Source organism: Oryzias latipes, chromosome 1 (genome assembly GCF_053564925.1).
Source record: "Oryzias latipes strain Hd-rR chromosome 1, Olatipes_Hd-rR_3.1".
In the NCBI taxonomy this organism is placed as follows: Eukaryota; Metazoa; Chordata; class Actinopteri; order Beloniformes; family Adrianichthyidae; genus Oryzias; species Oryzias latipes.
Window position 1 is genome coordinate 6,447,894 of NC_136237.1, and position 14,854 is coordinate 6,462,747.

Consider the following 14,854-nt stretch of genomic DNA (forward strand, 5'->3'; position numbering starts at 1 on the left):
AAGTCCTACGAAAACCCCTTGCAGATTTTCATGGTCAAAGTGTGCCAAACCAAACAGAGCGCAAGTTGTACCCAGCCTGTGCTGTGACGCAAGCGCAGTCCCGTAAAAATGCAGACATTGACCTCTCTGACAGCATTCTCATGTCAACTTTTTCAGGAGATGAACACTCTCAGAACAGAGCTAATTCTTTTTGTCTTCCTTCAGCACAGGTGGAAGCTCCCGCGGATCACTCGCCCGTGCTCCCTATTACACGACCCGGCTGTGCACCGAGCAGAGAGCTGATCCAACCCTACACACATGTTTCTCCATGGTGGTGAGTAATGAGCAACTTGCCAAAAAAAGTCAGGTTGTTTTTTGGATAATGAAGTTCTTATCAGCCTCAGAAAAGTCCTGTGATAGACAAGAACGTCTGTAGTCTAAGTCCAACAGACCAATCTACTGCCTCAGTCAGTGAAAAGTAAACTACTGCAAGTAATGAAACACACTGAATTTATTTTGCGATGCTTTATTGAGCCACAGAAAAGTATGCAGTAGCAGTAAAAGATTAAATTCCTTAATCAACCCCATTATACCCACAGATTAATATGTTTTCATTATGTCTGAAAAGTGAAGCAGAAAGGACAGCAGATGATCTGCATCAAGGTTTTAACCTCAGCAAATATCAAGCTATAGCTACTGAATGATCAGAAAGTTTCCAGTGTTTCCACTAAACATATGCCGCTTCACAGATCCAGTAGTTTCTAGTGGAACCAGGTTCATCATTCCAGCTGTTGACAATGTGTCCGAACTTCCCTATTTCTGCTCGATCTTCCCGGTTCCCAACATTGTTAGGTTCTCCTGGAGCCCAATAGCTGACACTGAAAACACAATCACAAACAAAATGTGAATATTTTAAACACTCATTTCTCATAATTAATAATAATTTTTAAACAAACAAACTGCACATACCTAGGGGATAGGATGCTTCCATCCACCCATGTCCAGGTGTCTCCTTTGTACTGCGCTATCCAGGCTTTGCGTTAAGTCCTATGGCAAAATCCTTTGTTGTGAAGACATTTGAATAATTAGTTTAGAAATAAACCCAAGAGTTTCAGAGTTGCTTCAAAATAAACTACTGTTTTTGTTGGATCTCATTTTTTATCATTTAGTAAAAGCATTTTGTTAGTATTTCCATTTAAATCAGAGGGAAATTGTAAGCAGATTAACATTTGTCAATACGCAATCTTATTGGTTTGGCAGGTCAAATTAAAAGTGAGTTCATTAGCAGAAGCCTGACAATGACAGTCATCTAAGGAAGTTGTGTTTGATCAGGGTTGGATTAAAAAAAGCACAACATTGATCCTTGAGGACCAGGGTTGGGAAATGGGCAGGTCAACTAATTTACTATTGGCTAATGAATGTGTCAATCAAACTCATCAGCAAAACAGGTGTGCTCGCTTTCAGCCAATTGAATGGACTCTTGGACTTTCTCTAAGCTTTCACACAGGTGACAAGTCACCCGGAAGTTGCAGATGATGGAGCCTTATGGAAGAAGGGACGGAATATACGTTATGTGGGTAGAAAGATACAAGACACTATTACGGAGGTGGAAAACTGGTCATATGATTGGGGATTCAACTTTTCAGTGGCTAAAACAAAATGCATGGTTTTTACTAGAAAACGTGAAATTGTTTTGAACTTAAAATTATATGGAGAAGTAATGGAGCAAGTGCAAAGTTTAAGGAAACTGGGAGTTATACTTGAGACAAAGTTGAAATCGAGAGAATATTGATAGTATAGTAGGGAGACGTAAGAAAGTCATAAATATAATGGTGCTTAAAAGGCACTGGGTGGGGAGCTAGTGCACAGGCTTTGAAACAAACATATGTTACAATGATTAGGTCAGTCACATATTATGGAATTAGCTTGCAAAACGCTGTTGCATAAGATAGAGGTCATCCAAAATCAGCCGTTGAGAATATGTACTGGGGCTATGAGGTCAACTCCTGCTGTGTCATTACAAGTTGAAATAGGGGGATCTACCATTGAATCCTAAAATTAAACAACTGCTGCTTAATTATTGGTCGAAAATGGAGGGTTGTGTAGATGTAGAACACATGATTAGGAAAGCTATTGCTCGTTGGGGAAAGTGGTAGTGGGACAAACAAAGGTGTTGCTTGGAAATTAGCCAGATTAGCGAGAGAAACAAACATTCATGGTAAAACCCTAGTATAGACGTTTTTGTACCCGGCCATTCCTTTCTGGGTTTTTCCAACCGTACAAGTGGATTTGTATTTCCACAGGAAGATGGAGGGTAGTAAAGGGAAGGGAAACTGGGATGAAATAACAGCAGACAGGTTGGACACAGTCCATGCTTCATATATTCCGATATATACAGATGGATCTGAGGACGCAGACACAATGAGAACTGGTTTTTCTTTCTGTAAACTGAAGGGATTCTGTCCGTTTCTCAGTCCCTTGGACGTGTTCATGCATCGAGGAAGAGATGACCAGCATTCAAGAGGGGAACCTTAGGATGTTAGCTCAGAGTAAGATGTTAGCTCGGAGTAAGTCCAGGTTCCGTCGAGTCGTGATTCACGCAGGCGGTAATGATGCCCGACGGAGACAATCAGAGGTGGTTAAGTTAAACGTAACTTCGGTGTGTAAACTAGCTAAGACGATGTCCGACACTGTAATTTTCTCCGGTCCCCTGCCGAACTTAGTCAATGATGAAATGTACAGCCGCTTTTCATCATTTAACCGCTGGCTTTCTAGATGGTGCCCAGAAAACGGCGTTGGTTTTGTGGATAACTGGAGCGCGTTTTGGGGGAAGCCCGGTCTCATGCGGAGAGACGGCGTCCATCCCACCCGGGACGGTGCCGCTCTTCTTTCTAGAAACATTTCTGCTAGCCTTAGTCTGTTAACCTGACAATCCAGAGACGAGACCCGGGCGCAGAGCAGCAGTGTAAAATGCTCCTCTAAGCCTCCCTTAGGGTTAGTGCTGGTGCAAAACCCATGCAGGGAAAGTCAAGCAGGTTCAAGCGTTAGCTTATTTGCTGAAAGACAAATGAAAGGAGCGCGTCTTAGAATCCTTAAAGTGACAGACGGCAGTTCTCACAAGCAGAATTATGATGTAATTAAATGCGGTTTATTAAACATTCGATCCATTTCCTCCAAGTCCCTCTTAGTCAATGAGTTAATCACTGATAACAACCTTAGTCTTTTAGCCTTAACAGAAACCTGGCTCCAACAGGATGACTATGTTAGATTGAATGAAGCAACCCCCCCCACTTATGCTAACTATCAGAAATCCAGGATTTCAGGGAAAGGAGGTGGTTTGGCAGTAATATCACAGTCTAGCTTACTTCTCAGCCCTAAAGTTAAAAATGCTTATAATTCATTTGAAAGCATCATATTGTCTTTAAGTCACCCTAACAGGAAAACTCGAAAACCTGTTTTACTCATAATTATTTATCGCCCCCCCGGCCCATATTCAGAATTTTTAACTGAGTTTTCCGACTTCCTATCGACTATTGTCTTACATTCTGATCAAACTATAATATTAGGGGATTTTAATATTCATGTTGATGACCCCAGTGACTGCCTAGGAAAGGCTTTTGCAGCTTTATTAGATGATGTTGGTTTCACCCAAAGTGTGAATGAACCCACTCACTGTCATAAGCACACCCTGGATCTTGTTCTAACCCATGGGATAGAGATCAGCCAGCTGAGTGTCCTTCCTCTTAGCCCCATCATTTCTGATCACTTTCTGATTACCTTCCAGTTTACACTGGAACATCCTTCTGCCCCAGTGAATAAGAAACAGCTTAGAAGAACCTTAACTGACCGTTCTGTGTCTGAGTTTAAACACACAGTTCAGCCAGTACTTAGTGATATTCTGAGAAAATACTCTGAGACCAGCTCCCATAGTATCAGTCCTAATATAAATGACCACTTTGTTAATGAAGCCTTACAAGCCCTCAGGAGTACACTCGATGTTGTTGCCCCCTTGAAACCTAAGTTCGTCAGACAAAACCGAGTAGCACCCTGGTTTAACGCTGAAACTCGTTCTCTTAAACAAGAAACCCGTAAGTCGGAAAGAGAATGGCGCCGCTCCGGTTCAGAGCAGTCTCTGGATATCTGGAAACATAGCCTATTAAATTATAAAAAAGCTCTGCGTAGAGCTAGAAGCCAGTACTATTCAACCTTAATATCAGAGAATGGAAATAATCCAAGATTTCTTTTTAGCACTATTGCTAAATTAACTCGCAGTCAGAGCTCAGTAGAACCACATGTTCCTGTTTCTCTCAGCTCTGATGATTTTCTTACATTTTTCGATAGTAAAATCTCAAATATTAGACATAAGTTAAATCAAGTTATTCCTACTATCAGCTCAGAACAGGCTGAAGTGGTAGAAATGGAGGCATCCATAGAAACTTCTGTAACATTGGACTGCTTCACTGCTGTGGATCAAGCGGAAATAACATCAATTATTACGTCCTCCAAATCTTCAACGTGTCTGTTAGACCCAATTCCCACTAGACTTTTTAAAGAAACTTTTCCCCTAATTAATGATCCCATATTAACAATGATAAATGCCTCTCTGGAAACGGGTTACGTGCCACAGTCTTTTAAATATGCAGTTGTTAAACCTCTTCTGAAAAAGCCCAGTTTGGATCCTAGCATCTTGGCCAACTATAGACTGATATCAAACCTGCCCTTTATTTCTAAAATCCTAGAAAGAGTTGTAGTTAAGCAGCTTTACTGCCACCTACAGGACAACTGCCTCTTTGAAGACTTTCAGTCGGGGTTTAGACCCCACCACAGTACGGAAACTGCACTAGTTAGAGTCTCTAATGACTTGTTATTGGCCTCAGAAAAGGGTCTACTTTCTATTCTTGTCCTGTTGGACCTCAGTGCAGCCTTTGACACCATCGACCACAGTATTTTACTCCATAGACTAGAGCAGGACATAGGGATCAGAGGATCTGCTCTCCAGTGGTTTAAATCCTATCTGTCCGATAGGTATCAGTTCGTTAATGTAAATGGCCATTCCTCTCAGTGCACTCGAGTCAACTATGGAGTCCCACAGGGCTCAGTCTTGGGACCGATCCTGTTTACGCTTTATATGCTACCCCTAGGAAACATAATCAGGAAACACAGCATTAATTTTCATTGTTATGCCGACGATACGCAGTTGTATTTATCCATGAAGCCTGACCAGAATGACCAGATAGAGAAACTGAACGCCTGCATCAGTGACATCAAGACCTGGATGACAATTAATTACCTCCTCTTGAACCCAGAAAAAACTGAGGTCATTATACTTGGACCTAAAAACCTCAGAGATGCTCTGTCTGCTCAGATAGTCTCCCTGGACGGCATAAGTATAGCCCCCAATTCCACAGTTAGAAACCTTGGGGTTTTATTTGACCAGGATTTATCATTTAAGGCTCACATATCTCAGGCGTGTAGAACTGCCTTTTTTCATCTGCGGAATATTGCTAAGATCAGAAATATACTTTCTAAGAGTGATGCTGAAAAACTCATCCATGCATTTGTTACGTCGAGGCTGGATTACTGTAACTACTTGTTAGCAGCGTGTCCTAAGAGTTCCTTAAGAAGTCTCCAGCTTGTTCAGAACGCAGCAGCTAGATTGTTAGCTGGAACTAGCAGAAGAGATCACATCACTCCTGTGTTAGTTTCGCTCCATTGGCTCCCAGTTGATTCTAGAATTAAGTTCAAGATCCTCCTGTTAACCTATAAGGCCTTACATGGAATGGCCCCGTCCTATATTAAGGACCTCATAGTCCCTTACCATCCAATGAGAACACTTCGCTCGCAAAATGCAGGACTGCTTGTGGTTCCTAGAATTAGTAAAAGTACGGTTGGAGGTAGAGCGTTTAGCCACCAAGCCCCTGTCTTATGGAATAAACTCCCAGCTCATGTAAGAGAGGCCGACTCAGTTTCTACATTTAAAGTTAGACTGAAAACATTCCTCTTTGGACAGGCTTATTGTCAGACTAGTTAGTATTCAGAGATTATTTAACTTAATGTTAAGTTGTCTAAATTAAACTTAACTATTTCTTTTAAAAGGCTGCTAGAAGTTGAAGCTGGGGTAACTATGGTGCACTGGGGTTCTGTCTTCTTTTTTTTCTGTCTTCTTTTTTTTCTACTTCTACCCTCCTCTCCTCCATTCCTGATCATAATTTATCATTTATTTCTCCATGCCTCTGTTTGGTGCAGTGCGATTCATGTATTGTCCCTCTTTTCCTCTCCCCTCCTGGGGAGTGGGAGTGCTTCCAGACTCCAGTTGGCTCATCCGTGCTCCAGTTCCTGACCGTTTACCTCGCCTTTGCTCCCGCTCCTACACCTGGCTGTGGTTCCTGTCTCCGGCTCATCTCTGGCTCATCTCTGGCTCGTCTCTGCTCTGTACCTGACCGAGTACCTTGTCTCTGCTCCTGCTCCTGGCTGTGGTTCCTGTCTCCAGCTCGACTCGCACCTTTGACTGTCCCCACAACCACGGCTGGTTGAAGCTCGTCTGCTGGACTTTATATATGTAGTTGTAGATTTAGATAAGTTAATTCTTCTCTAAGAGTTCTGGTACATCGCCTGTCCGTCCTGGGGGAGGATCCCTCCTTCATGTCGGCACCCCTGAGGTTTCTTCGTTTTTTCCGGAATCCGGTTTTTTGGGAGTTTTTCCTTACCGCGAAGGGGGGTCTAAGGGCAGGGATGCCAGTATAGCTTAGTCAGTTTGTTAGTTCATTTTTGTATTTTCCTATTGAACTCTTTGTATTCATGATCCTTTTGAGTTCATGTTTTACTTCGAAGCCCATCGAGACGACTGTTGTTGTGATTTTGGGCTATACAGATAAAATTGAATTGAATTGAATTAAAGATTAGCAAGATTTATTGTCCCTAATACAGAGTTTTCTAAAAGGTGGTTTACAGATATCTGGGTCTTGACTCCGGAATCTGCACAGCAAACGATTACGTGTGTCTAACATGCGGGGGAGCACAAGAAGACAAGACAACGAACACTCTCAAGGAGAGGTATTTGAAGGCATGTGGGCTGGGTTCCTCATTTCGGGTAAGGTTGCTAACTCATCCGTCAGTTGCTACAGGCTGTCCCTGTTTGGAGTTGTTAACAGCATTCTTAGTCCTGGTTCCTGTCCAGTATGTTCCGGTCCTGTTGGGCCCGCCTGTCCTGTTTTCTGCAGACAACAGTTTAACCACCCCGCCTGGGGTGTTGACCCTGCACAGCCTCCCTACAAGGACTCACTTGTTTTGTAACTTCAAAGTTCACACAGGGACAATAATCTAATCACTCCTAATCACTCCTAACAGACATTTACAAAAATATGAAGTAAACACTGTAAACTCCAAGCATTAACATTTCTTCAATCCCTACATTGGGAAAATTTGTCGGAATTAAAAGGTCAAAGGATTTTTCAGTTGTTGCAGTTGAAATGTTGGCAATATTATATAGTTTACACTGGTTAGAACAGAAAAGAATTGGAGATGGTATAATTTGTTCAGACTCATTGTCAACTTTGACGTCTCTGAAGTCTTTTTACTTCTGATAGCAGATCAGATATATTGTATGAAATTTATGAGAGTTTGGGAAAATTTAAAATAAGCATCAGATTATGTGGGTACCAGCACATAGGGGGGTGGAGGGAAATAAAATGGCTGAATGACAAAAACGCCATTAAAAACGGTGTATAGAGATGAAAATTCCATTAGGTAAAAACGGAAATTAGGGCAATTATTAGGAGGCATATTATGGAACAATTGCAGAGGCTATGGGAAAGGGAGAGGAAAGGTCAACATTTATTTAGTATTTAAGACAAAGTAGGGAGAGGTATGAATGTCAGAGTCAACACCAGAGATCACGGCATAATATCACGGTTGAGAATAGGACACACTGGTTTAAATAATACATTGCATCTGATGGGGAAACACCCAACTGGTTTGTGTGAGTGCGGGAAAGGGGAAGAGTCAGTGGAGCACGTCCTATATCATTGTAAACTGTATGGGGAAGAAAGACGACAGCTGGAAAGTAGAGTACGGTTGAACAATATGAACAGCTTAGTTTGAAGAAGCTTTTAGGAGAGGAAAATTTAAGTGGTGTGATTATAGTTTTTTTTTTTTAGCAGGACCAGGTTATTGAGGAGAATTTTGGGGTGGCTTTTTTTTATTTTTTATGTTAGGTAGTCCCCACTCTGACCCACACTCAAACACAGTAGGTGGCAGTAATGCACCTTTATGTTGGTGCCTCCCACCAATAAAATAACAAGAAGAAGAAGAGTTTTTTTGAGTTTTAAAACGTCACTTTATTCAAGGATTACAGACAAGAAAACACCAATCACTCACATAAAAAAGGAGCAAAACATAGTTCACCATTTGACACACGACATAGAACACTGTCAAAGCACCAGATCTTTGTAAAACAGGACAAACAGTTCGAAAGTCTGATAAAGGAGAATTCCAGCTTCAGCCTGGAACGGACATTGCAGCACCAGATACGAACTGCATCAGCCAGAGGTTCACCTGCTATTTTGCGTTTCCTGCTTATGTGAATCGCAAGTTTCGCTTCACCAACAATATAATTAGGCAGTTGCCATTTTTCTTTGTCTTTCTGATTGTACCCGGACCCATACATAAAACAATGAACGGAAAACATCACATTAAAAAGAGCAAATACAGATGTTAAAAGAGTGAACAGACCTGAAAGCCTCTTACACTCACCAAAAACATGAACAATCGTTTCCCTCAGATCACAAAATGGGCAGCAGTCAGAAACAGTGGGGTTAAGAACAGAGATAAAAGAATTTCGAAGCAACAGCACCATGTAAGATCCTCTATTGGAGGTCTCCAGTTCTCTTACGTATGGGAGCCTTTTAAAGAACTCTCCCATGTGGTCTGTCCCCACCTCCACTCAGTTTGCCAGTCCACGCACTGGGAAGGTGGTTCTGCAACTTAGTTTTGTTCAAGACATTCACACAGTTTATATACAATGTCCTTCTGTAAACACAGTGAAGAGTCAGGCTGTTGGGATTGCAGGGACGAGTTCATCGTGGACGAGAGCAGTGGTCCCGTTGCAATAATCAGCCAGGAGTCCCCTCACCCCAGCACCCAGCCTGTCCCTCCAGCGGTCCAGGAGACGATGCGCCATCCTGGCGGACCGGAGACCCAGCAAGGAACACAAAGAGGAGACGTCCGACAGATCAGGTCCCGCTGCAGTCACCAGCTGCTCCAGAGTCAGAACTCCAGACCTTCAAAAGGTCAACTGAAGTCCAGGGGCGGTGTCATCGCATATGTCCAACCGTGCCCCAAAGATCAAAGGCTCTTTTAAGAGCCAACAAAGAGAGGGAGAGTTTTTTCGTTTTACAACATTAAAAAGGTGCTAAGACTTAAAAACACCCTGATAAAAAAGAGGCAACCCACGTACGTCTAAAAATTTGGTGTTCATTAAAAACAAAGCATCATCCAGTCCCAAACCATTCACACGCCTCAAGATGCAGCTAGCCAGTTCCCTTCACCGTCGGCCCAGTCAAAAAAACGCTGCAGGAACTGGATCCTGAAGGTGGCAGTTCTGCTGGCCAGGTGCACTAGGCCCTGTCCCCCCTCCTCCCTGGGAAGAAATAACACTCCCTGTGGCACCCAGTGTAGACTGTCCCAGAAGAAATTGACAAGTTTGGACTGAATCTGAGACAGTAGCCCGGAACGGGGGTCCAAAAAAATCAGCCTGTGCCAAAGCAGGGAAGCAACAAGGTTATTGATAACCTTGTTGCTGAATGCTCTGAATGGCAGCAGACAGTTCAGGAAGCTGGAGAGGCCGGTCCAACTGAGAGTTCATCTCCTCGGCGACGTGAGGCTATCCACTGCAGAACTCGTCCAACAGGCTGGCATCACCATCACACTCACTGGTGTAGAGTGAGGAATAAAACTCCACAGCCCTCTGTCTGATCTAGTCAGGTCCAAGCAGCTCCTCTCCGGTGTCGGACAACAAGGAGTGCATCACCTTCATCTGTTGAAAGAGCTAGAGAGAGCATCCATTTCAGAAAAATCCTGAAACCGGGACCGAACCAATGCCCCCTGAACTGCAGAATCCATCAGGTGCTTCAAAGACAAACTTTTTGCTTTTAGGAGCTCAATATGCCCCCGATTTTAAGTGGACTCACTTAAAGACTGCAAGCCCACAATATCAGCCTCCAAGTCTTTAATGAATCGACAGTAATCACGCGTAACGGTGAGAGTGTCCTGCTGGCACAAAAGCTTAATTTCAATCTTACCACGGTCCCACCATAGCCCAAGAGAGCTAAAATCATGTTTCCTTAGTATGAACTGAGACCAAAAGAAACCTAAAACATCCTTAAAACCAGTATCAAATGTTAAAACTGAATTAAAATGCCATTATGCACTTTTAGGTATAGAATCCTTCACATAAAAGACACAAACCACAAGAGAATGGTCAGTAAAATCAACAGGAAAGATGTTACAGGACTTACATTAAAATGGTGTTAAAAACAATAAAAACGATCAAGATGGGCGAGAGTCAACCTGCTCTCATACATTTGGGACCAAGTGTATTGCTGGCAGTCTGCGTGCGTCCTTCTCCAAACATCCACAAGGCCATGAGAGCAGACCAGCTGCCTCAAAGCGCACTGTGAGGCCGGATGAGGCTCTGTGTGGTTTCTGTCCAAACGCTCATTTTCATTACTATTAACCCCCCCCCCAAGAATAAAAAATCCTCCGAACTGCAGCTATCCAGTTTTACACTGAGCCGTGCAAAAAAACTCTTCCTCTCAGCACCAGCAGTCGGAGCATAAACATTCACCAAAAGCACAGAAAAACACTCAAACACCGCTCTGACCAGTAAAACCCTTCCTGCAACCAAATGTTCCACCTCCGTAGAAATTGGAGTAAACCTCCTGGAGAACAAAAAACCCACTCCTCCACCAGCTGAGGTGAGATGGCTCAGAAGGACCTCACCATCCCACTCTCTGTTCCAGTCCACCTCCAGACTGGGATCACTGTGGGTCTCCTGAAGAAATAAAACATCCAGGTGTTTGGCCCTCATAGTCTCAAAGAGCAGGGCTCTTTTCAAGGGTTCTCTGGCACCATTAACATTTAAGCTGCCCACTTTAAAGGAATCCATCAAATAAAGGGGGAAAAAAACAAGAGATGAAATAAATAAGCAAAGCAACAAAGCCATCATGAATTTAAAAACCAAGTTGTTGTCAGAGTGTCTGCATCTGTTTTCTCAGTCTGTAAACCTCCTGATCAGTCAGATCAGACTCATCTCTGTGTTTGATGAGGTGCTTACATAAAAAGCTTTCAAATTGGGGAAATACGAGGGAATGTGCAGCTTCTCCACGCACACCCTCCCCACTCAACATGTTCTCATCAGACTCGCCCACCGGCTCAGGCCCGTCCTCCATGGGCTCAGGACAAGCTGCCAGCTCCTCCGGAGGACCCTCAACCACAGCGGCGCTTCGCGGCACGGGCTCGGTGCGATCAGCGCGCAACCCACGCTGACCGTCACCCGCACCACCTGCCGCCGCCACGGCCACGCCTCTCGAGGCAGAAACGGTGCGGTGTGGCTTTCACCAAATGTCCGTCATCGCCGCAACCAAAGCATTTGAACGAGGCAGAAGTAGCAAAAAGCACGTAGTCAAAATCATCCACACGCACCTTGAACACAGAATTCAAGTCCTCCTCCTTCTTGTGAAGGATCATGAACACATGTCATGTCGACGGAGGGACGTTAGACAGCGTGATCTTGGTCGCCGGCTGAGAGAGCGGCGTGATGGTTTCAAACACGCCATTGATGGGGATGCCCTTCTCGACCCTAAAACCGCCCAAATTATGCATACCATTTTACCAAATTTTTACCCGCAAATTTAGAACCAAAACCGCCCAATTGGCGGAAAACCGCCCAATCTGGCAACACTGTGGAGTTAACATGTGATAACATGAGATTACAAAGTTGAAAGATTACCCAAAAAACCTTCAAACTTTTACAAACAAGCCCTGCTGGCCTGGAAACTCGTTTATAAACACAATTTTTCTCCAACGACTTGTTTTATTTGGAATAACAGTAATGTACAATACAAGAATAAATCACTTATTTTTTCCTAGATGGTATGAAAATGATATTTTTTTAATAAGACAACTTTTCAATTCTCATGGACATCTTCTGACGTTTGAAGAATTTCTTTCAAAAATCGGTATTCCTGTTCCACCCAGAGAATATGCAATAGTGTTAGATGCCATTCCAACCAGTCTACTACAACTGTTTAAAGGGATTTAGAACACAAGTAAATTAAGAACACAGACTATTATTTTTTTTTGGCTATTTGTGTTAATTCAGTTTCCAATAAGCAAATAAGAAATCTTTTACATATCATAACCTTACCTGCTGGGAGGTTTTATTGGGAATCAGAATTTGTGGACATAAACTGGACTTATGCTGGGACTATTAGTAATAATTACTGCATTGGACCCTCCTGGCGCTGCGGGGGGGCTGATCTCCTGTTTGGGATGGGGCGGCACTCTCTTTCCTCCCATGCCTCCCTGCTCTCTGGCTCTGGGGGCCTCGTGGCGGCCCTGCTGGCCCTGGCCTGGGTGGCGGGCGTGGTCACCCGGGGGGGCGGTTGTTCTCTGCCTGCTGCTGCGTGGCGTTGGGGGCTTCTGGCTGCAGCGGCGGGGGTCTGGGTGTGGGGGTGGCTGGTTGCTCCCCCTCCTTCTTTCCACATTCCGTCATCCATTTTACAAGAGCATAAACACTCAACTGAGCACAGGTGTTAGCTCACCTTTGCACTTTGTTTGCGTGAATGCATGAAATGTCTCACACTAGTTTGCTTGAAGGCATGGGTATGCATGTGTGGACAATATCTGTATTGTGTACATGTTGACATGTGGACATTTTTGCAGCTAACAGGTGTTAGCAATTGTTTTTATTGTTAGCGAAATGCCATATTCATAAAGCCAAATGGTCAAACTACAAACATAAATTTCAGCATTTTTTGGGTAAAACCAATCAGTACTGTGACATTATCAAACATCTGCAAAACCAAAAGGAAATTTGATTATTGAAAAATGTAAATTTATTGAACCCCAAAGGTTTTTGAATTGATGTTTCCTTTTCTCTTGTGATATATATATATATATATATATATATATATATATATATATATATATATATATATATATATATATATATATATATATATAATATATATATATATATATATATATATATATATATATATATATATATATATATATATATAATATATATATATATATATATATTGCTAAAATATTTTTAAGATTGAAATCAGTAAACAATTTATTTTTGGAAATAATATTAAAGTGCATTTTATAAACATAAATTGATATTTATTGGATGAACTTTAAAAGTTTATAAAGTACTAAATTGAATTATAATGTGGTATTTCTGCAGGTGAAGTTGCTAGAAGCAAAGTTCCAGACAAGTTTTTGCTGTAGAAGAAAGATAGCAGCTCTACATGGGAATAAAAGAAGACTAAAGTCATTCATTTCACTGTGCAGTATACAGTAAACACCATGATTTATGTGCAATGTAATCATTAAATATTATTTGACCTTAATATCTATTTTTTTATTGCAGGTCTTTTTAGAAAAAAAATATTTCTTTAACCTGCTGCATAAGCCTGATTGTTTGTAAAGGATGCATTGGGGAGTGAAAGACGAGCCATGACTCCTGCCTTTAGCGTCGGGCTGATGATCTGGAAAAACACATTTCTGAGGAATCACATCAAACACTTGTACAACTCCTAACAACATCATGGGAGATGTAGTGCATTAAACGACCGGCGGAGATCGCGTCTCTGAGCTTCCTTGTTTTGTTCACTTGTTCCACTGTCTGACATCGGATTCTGTGGAAAGCTGCACCGATAAAGATGAGCTTTAGCTGGTATTTTTGTTAGAACTGAGCGACTTTACGAGCTAAATCGGGACAAGGAAGTGAAGACTTTAATCACTTCTGATTGGTCAGACTGATGACATGTGATTAAGCTCCCCAAGAATGATTGGTGGAGACAGTTAAAGGGGCGGGACTTTTCCAAAATACAGCCGGAGTTGCAGCTGAATCGCGGTACGTCATTCTTATCAAAATGTCTCTAATAAAATAAAATAAACGCAAAGAAAAAGTATTTTACGATCTTTTATATTCCTAACTCCTCAGTGTTTTATCAGGGCCTGTTTGGATGAACAGAGAGCTGAAATCCTGGAGATGGGAAATGTTTTTAGATCAGTGAATGAGGGCAATTTCCCACGGCACACTTGACCATCTCCCACGGCACACTAGTGTGCCGCGGCACACTGGGTGAAAAACACTGACATAATGAGCATTATTAAAGATTAAATGTTAATTTGCCCTGCAGTGCATTCCGCGGAGAACGACGCCTCACGTGACTGCTCTGTTGTACAAGTTTAACTTCGACACAATAATATTGAAACAACCCAGCCCGGGGCGTCACTTCAGTGGGGATTACAACGCCAAACTGCTAGTGTAGTGGCTTCACAGGAAGCGCACAGAATTTTCTTCTTAGCATTAAGCCCATTCAGCCAGGCACAGACGCAGTCGAAACAGCATGAAAGTCGCTTCAAGTCACAACACTCTCACTTAAGGTTTTACCGCGAAACTCCCCACGTCCCATGACCCTTAGGGGCTGAAGGCGGGGCTAACCGTCATGTCGCTACAATATCAATGAATTTTCTTTCATTGCTTTGATAAAATTAAAAAAAATGTAATAAAGAATTCCGATTTTTGATGTCATTTCTATTTTGAGGATTTGAACCAAAGATTGCTCCCCTGGCATAT

At 42.5% G+C, this 14,854-nt stretch overlaps 1 long non-coding RNA gene across 1 annotated transcript; it reads right to left on the reverse strand.

Moving 5' to 3' along the window:
* Nucleotides 1-489: 489 nt before the first annotated feature.
* LOC144996466 (uncharacterized) lies at nucleotides 490-1,829 on the reverse strand. Its single transcript, XR_013659417.1, has 2 exons — nucleotides 949-1,829; nucleotides 490-857 (listed from the first exon to the last, which is right to left on the reverse strand). It is a non-coding gene; the product is annotated as an uncharacterized LOC144996466 (long non-coding RNA).
* Between the last annotated feature and the right edge of the window lie 13,025 nt (nucleotides 1,830-14,854).